The sequence below is a fragment of the Grampus griseus genome, assembly GCF_964374135.1.
Source record: "Grampus griseus genome assembly, chromosome: 5".
NCBI classification, from domain to species: Eukaryota; Metazoa; Chordata; class Mammalia; order Artiodactyla; family Delphinidae; genus Grampus; species Grampus griseus.
Window position 1 is genome coordinate 87,423,204 of NC_138998.1, and position 6,027 is coordinate 87,429,230.

The window sequence follows — 6,027 nt, forward strand, 5'->3', positions numbered from 1 at the left end:
TTATTTCACGGAGAACGCTCCCTGCTACATAGTGTTGAAATTACATTCAGAGATTTAAAAAGAAAACTGTGTGTGTAGCAATATTTTTCCACAAAACTGAGTGCAAAATATCTTTAACAAATAATGATGGTAGTAAGAAATATTAGATGTAGTCATGCAAAAATGCATCTCATTTTACAAAGGCTTAGAACATTTACAAAATATCCCCTAGGTTTTTAGACTGTGAACCTTACAATCTTACCCATTTTTCTTTGCATTTAAATGCGGCTGTTTGTCCAAAAAACATTAACATGCAAGTTCAGTGATCTCTAGTCTACCAAATATTCTCTCCCGCAGCATGAAGATGATAATGATGATTATAAAATATCACCAAACAAGACTGTACAAATAGATGAGCAGGCACACTGCAGGGCTGAACAGGGTCCAGTACGGTATAGGGAGCAATTTGACCAGAAGGATCCTGGGCACAGACTTGCAAGGTGGAATTACAGTCTGTCCCATAAAGTAAAAAGTCTTCTCCCCCCAGTAGAAGAAGCACAGGCTCTCTTCTTTCTCCTCCCACCACTTGTGGTACCAGAGCTGGAGGTCCTCCTTGGACGTGGGGAGGGTGTCCACTGGGTATTGGTGGACATGGAAGTGGATTTCCTTGGAAAAGTCCTTGAGGAGGACGTGCCTCTCTGTCTGAGGAATGTTATGAGGGTATGCCACCGTGATGTCATGGACAGCGTCCAGGTTCTTACCTTCTCTTAGATGGTCTACTACAAAAGTAAAGCCTGTAGTTCTTGGATGTTAAGACATTTTCATATTTCTGAAGTCCATTCTTTTTAGCAAATTCATTACTTCAAGCTGTGCTATTTTCTGTGAGATCAGTCCCTTCTGGGAATATGAGGAGTTGAAGTGGTTCATGGATATCACAAAAATAATTAATCACATTTTCAAAAAAAAAAAAAGAAAAAAGTAACTTTGTTGTTGCCGTCTTCCCTGGAGCCTTTTAGAGGTTTTATCCTTTTCTTTACAGTCCAGAAATTTAACCAGAACTTGTGTAGATGTATATTTTTATTTTTCCCATCTTAGTATATAGTGAGTTTTTACAAATTAAAGACTTGAGTCTTCTATAGCTCAGGAAAATTTTCATCTGCACTTCTTTGATTATTTCCTGGCTTCATTCTTTCTGGTCTTACATTAAACTTCAAATTTAACTTTCAGATCAACAACTTATTCTTCACCAATAGCCATGCAAATTGTTAGCCTTTCCCTTGATTTTTTTGTTGTTATTTCTTTTCTCATTACTCATTTTTCACAGTCTCTTGGTCTTGTTTATGAATTTTAAATTATCCCCAATCTCTGCAATTACTAAAAAATAAGTTTGTGTGAGGTTATAATCTATTTCCAAAATTACCTGTTTTTACTTAAGTTGGTCCTGTTTTTTCATATTGTCCTCCTTTCTATACTATTGATTTATCTCAGATGTTTGATGATTTTTCATTTTCTATTCCTATTTATATGCAAAGATCTAGACTAGTTAATCTAAGGACACAATTTGAGATTACTTTGTGGTTCTGATGTTTCTCCTGTCTTCTATGGGAGGCAGGGGTGCTAACTATAGGTTCTCTAGAAATGCACAGGGTGAGCTATTTGATAAACTTCCCTTAGTGTGCCTAGGTAGGTGGAAACAGGCAGGCTAAGTACTCCCAAGTTTGCCACGTAAGGAGAGTTCTGAGGAAGTGACAAATATTGATAGATTTTATGTCTAAAAGAAGCTGCAGTTTTTTCCTTATCTACCTATTACAAAAGTCTAGTTACCTGAGGGTCTACCTTGATTCTCCATTCATCCTCAGTATTTAATATAAGAACTATGTCTATATGCAGAGCCTGTTAATTGGTAAGGCATTCTCAGCACATTGTCCTAGAGCAAATTCTAAACCGAGAAGCTCCATAAAAGGAGGGATGTGAAGAACTAAGGGGAAGAATGTTACCTAAGGTACACTTTAAGAAATTAACATGGAGCAGTGTGGCCAAAATGGCAAAGTAAGAAGACCTCACCTCCTCCCATGGGCACACCAAAATTTAAAATATTTACAGAGCAACTATCTATGAGAATGACCTGAAGACTAGAAGAAAAGATTTTCCACAACTAAAGATATAAAGAAGGAACCACAATAAGATGAATAGGAGAGGTAGAGAGGAGGTATAGTCAAGACCCACACCCCTGAGCAGGTGACCGACAATGGGAGGATAAACACAATTGCAGACGTTCTCCCCAGGAAGCAAGGGGTCCAAGCCCCACATTGGGTTCTCCAGCCCAGGGGTCCTGCACCAGGAAGATGAGGCCCCAGAATGTCTGGCTTTAAAGGCTGGCAAGGCTTGCATATGAGAGAGCTAAAGGTCTGTAGGAAAAAGAGACTCCTCTCTTAAAGAGCTCATGCACAAACTCACGTGCTTTAAGTTCAACACAGAGGCAGTAATTTGCAAGGAGCTTGGGTCAGACCCACTTGCTGATCTTGGAGTCCTCCTTGAGAGGTGAGAGGCAACCAGGACTCCCCCTGGGACACAGACATTGATGAGAGACAATTTAGGGAGCTCATTCTACCATGAGGACACTGATGCTGGCATGTGCCATTCTGGGGTCTTCCCTCTAGTCTGTTAGTGCCAGGGGCAGGCCAATACCAGCTCCAGGGCCCACCTCAGGACACAGCACCACACACCAGTGGGCCAGCACCAGCACCAGGGCACCCACCTGGGCCCCACAGTCAGCACCCCCTGGACCCAGCCCCAACAGCAGTGGGCCAGTACCAGTCCCAGCCCCTCCCCGAGGTCCTACAGGTAGCTTCCCAGGCCCCAACCCTGCCCATGAGCAGGCCAGCATTAGCCCTTAGCCCCCATAGGCCCTGCAGGCAATTGCCCCAGAACCTGGACCCACATACCAGCAGGCCAGCACCAGATCCAAGACCTCACGAATGCTACAGCCAGCATCCCCACGGCCCAGCCTCACAACCAGTGGTCAGGTACCAGACACAGGACCCCCCCCAGCCACACAGCAAGTCGGCCCAGGACATGGTCCTGCCTACCAGAAGGCTGGCACCAGCCTTGAGACTGCCCAGGGAATGTAGTCAGCTGAACTGAAACCCAGATATGCCCACCGATGGGCAAAGAGATACTGCACAAGGCAGAGCCTGGCAGCCAACCAGGTCAGGGTCCAGCCCTGCCTACCAACAGACTCACATTAGCACCACAAAATAAGGGCCATGCAGCCCACATAGAGGGCAACCCTGCACATATAGCCCTGGTGACCAGAGAGGAGTGTGCTGTTGTGCCCTACAGAACATCTCCTACAGAAGGCCACTTCTTAGATCAGGAAATGTAACCCACCTACCTAATACATGGGGGAAAAAAACACAGAGACTTAAGCAAAGTGAGGAGATAGTAAAATATGTTTTAAGCAAAGGAACAAGACAAAACCTCAGAAAAGAAGTAAATGACAAGGAGATGAGCAATTTAACAGGTAAAGAATTCAAAATAATGATCATAAAGATGCTCAAAAAACACAAAAGAAGAATGAAAACAGTAAGAATTTTAACAAAGTTAGAAAATATAAAGAAGAACCAAATAAAGCTGAAGAATACAATAAATGAAGTAAAAAACATACTAGAAGGAATCAACAGTAGATTAGATGATAGAGGGGAATGGATCAGTGAACTGGAAGACAGAATAGCAAAAATCACTCAAGCTAAAGACAAAAGAATTTTTTTTAAATAAGGATAATTTAAGAGACTTCAGGGACAATATCAAGTATACTAACATTCGCATTGTAGGGGTCCCAGAAGTAGAAATGAGAAAGAAAGTGACAGACAACTTATATGAAGAAAAAAAAATAGCTGAAAACTTCCCTAATGTAGAAGAGGAAACAGAATTCCAGGTCCAGGAAGCACAGAGTCCCAAACAAGCTTCCTCAAAGAGGTCCACACCAAAACACATTATAATTAAAATGGCAAAAATTAAAGATAAAAAGATAATCTTAATAGCAGTAAGAGAAAAACAACTAGCTATGTACAAGAGAACTCCCATAGCTATCAGCTGACTTTTCAGCAGAAATTTTGCAGGGCAAAAGGGAGTGGCATGATATATTCAAAGCGATGAAAGGGAAAAAAAAAACAATGCTACAACCAAGAATATTCTACCAGGCAAGGTTATCATTGATTTGAAGGACAGATAAAATGTTTTACAGACAAGCAAAAGCTGAAAGATTTCAGCACCACTAAGCTGGCTTTACATAAATGTTAAAGGGACTTCTCCAAGCAGAAAAGAAAAGACCACAACTAGAAATAGGAAATTCGCAAAAGGAAAAATATCACTGGTAAAGGCAAACATACAGTAAAGGTAGTCACTTATAAAACTAGTAAGAAGGTTAGAAGACAAAGGTATTATAATTATCTATATTCACAATAAAAAGTTAAAGGATACACATGAAGAAAGATGTAAAATATGATGTCAAAACATTAAAAGTGAGCAGGTGGAGCAAAAATGCAGGTTTGTTAGAATGCATTCAAACTTAAGAGATCATCACCTTAAAATAATCATATACATAAACAAAAATATTAAAATATATTTTAAAACAAAGACTGTAACAAGAGACAAAGAAGGACATTACATAATAAGAAAAGGATCAATCCAGCAAGAAGATATGACAATTGTAAATATGTATGCACCCAACATAGGAGCACCTAAATACATAAAGCAAATATTACATAAAGGGATAAATTAACAGTAACACAATAACAGTACGTGACTTTATCATCTCACTTACATCAATGGACAGATCATATAGAAAGAAAACCAATGAGCAAACACTGCCCTTAAACAATACATTAGATCAGACGGACTTAATACATATCTAAAGAACAGTCCATCCAAAAGCAGTAGAGGGACTTCCCTGGTGGTGCAGTGGTTAAGAATCCGCCTGCCAATTCAAGGGACATATGATTGATCCCCAGTCTGGGAAGATTCCACATGCTGCAGAGCAACTAAACCCATGTGCCACAACTACTGAGCCTGCGCTTTAGAAGCCATGAGCAACAACTACTGAGGCCGTGTACCACAACTACTGAAGCCCGTGCACCTAGAGCTCATGCTCCACAACAAGAGAAGCCACCACAATGAGAAGCCCACGCACTGCAATGAAGAGTAGTCCCCGCTCACCACAACCAGAGAGCCGGGGGGCTCGCCACTGCCCCCACGTGCAGCAACAAAGACCCAACGCAGCCAAAAATAAATAAAATAAATTAGTTTAAAAAATAAATAAAATACTGTTTAGAAAAAAAAGAAACAAAAGCAGTAGAATACATATTCTTTTCAAGTGCACATGGAACATTCTCAAGAATAGATCACATGCTAGGCCCCAAAACAAGTCTCAGTAAATTTAAGAAGACTGAAATCATATCAAGCATCTTTTCCTACCACAACACTATGAGACTAGAAATCAACTACAAGAAAAAAACTGCAAAACACACAAACACATGGAGAATAAACAATATGCTACTAAACAACCAATGGGTATTGAAGATCGAAGAGGAAATTTTTTAAAAGGCACAGAGACAAAGAAAACAGAAATTCAACAATCTAAAATCTAAGGGACACAGCAAAGCAGTTGTAATGAGGAAGTTTATAAAAGCCTATCTCAGGAAACAAGAAAAATATGAAATAAATAATTTAACCTTGAACATAAAGGAACTACAAAAGAAAAACAAAACCCAAAGTTAGTAGAAAGAAAGAATAAAAATTCGAGCAATTAAATAAAACAGAAACCATAAAAAAGCAAAGATCAATGGAAATAAGAGCTTTAAAAAGATAAACAAAATGATAAAACTTTAGCCAGACTCATCAAGAAAAAAAAGGAGAGGGCCCAAATAAAATCAGAAATGAAAGAGGAAACATTACAATCAACACCACAGGAATACAAAATATCATAGGAAATTACCATGACCAGTTATATGCCAATAAACTAGACAACCTGAAGAAATGGATAAATCC

The 6,027-nt window shown here is 39.7% G+C and overlaps 1 pseudogene across 1 annotated transcript; it reads right to left on the reverse strand.

The window, feature by feature from the left end:
• Window positions 1-285: 285 nt before the first annotated feature.
• On the reverse strand, window positions 286-2,289 carry LOC309823168 (lysocardiolipin acyltransferase 1-like; annotated as a pseudogene). Its single transcript has 2 exons — window positions 2,227-2,289; window positions 286-988 (listed from the first exon to the last, which is right to left on the reverse strand). The product of its transcript is annotated as a lysocardiolipin acyltransferase 1-like (transcript).
• Window positions 2,290-6,027: the final 3,738 nt, after the last annotated feature.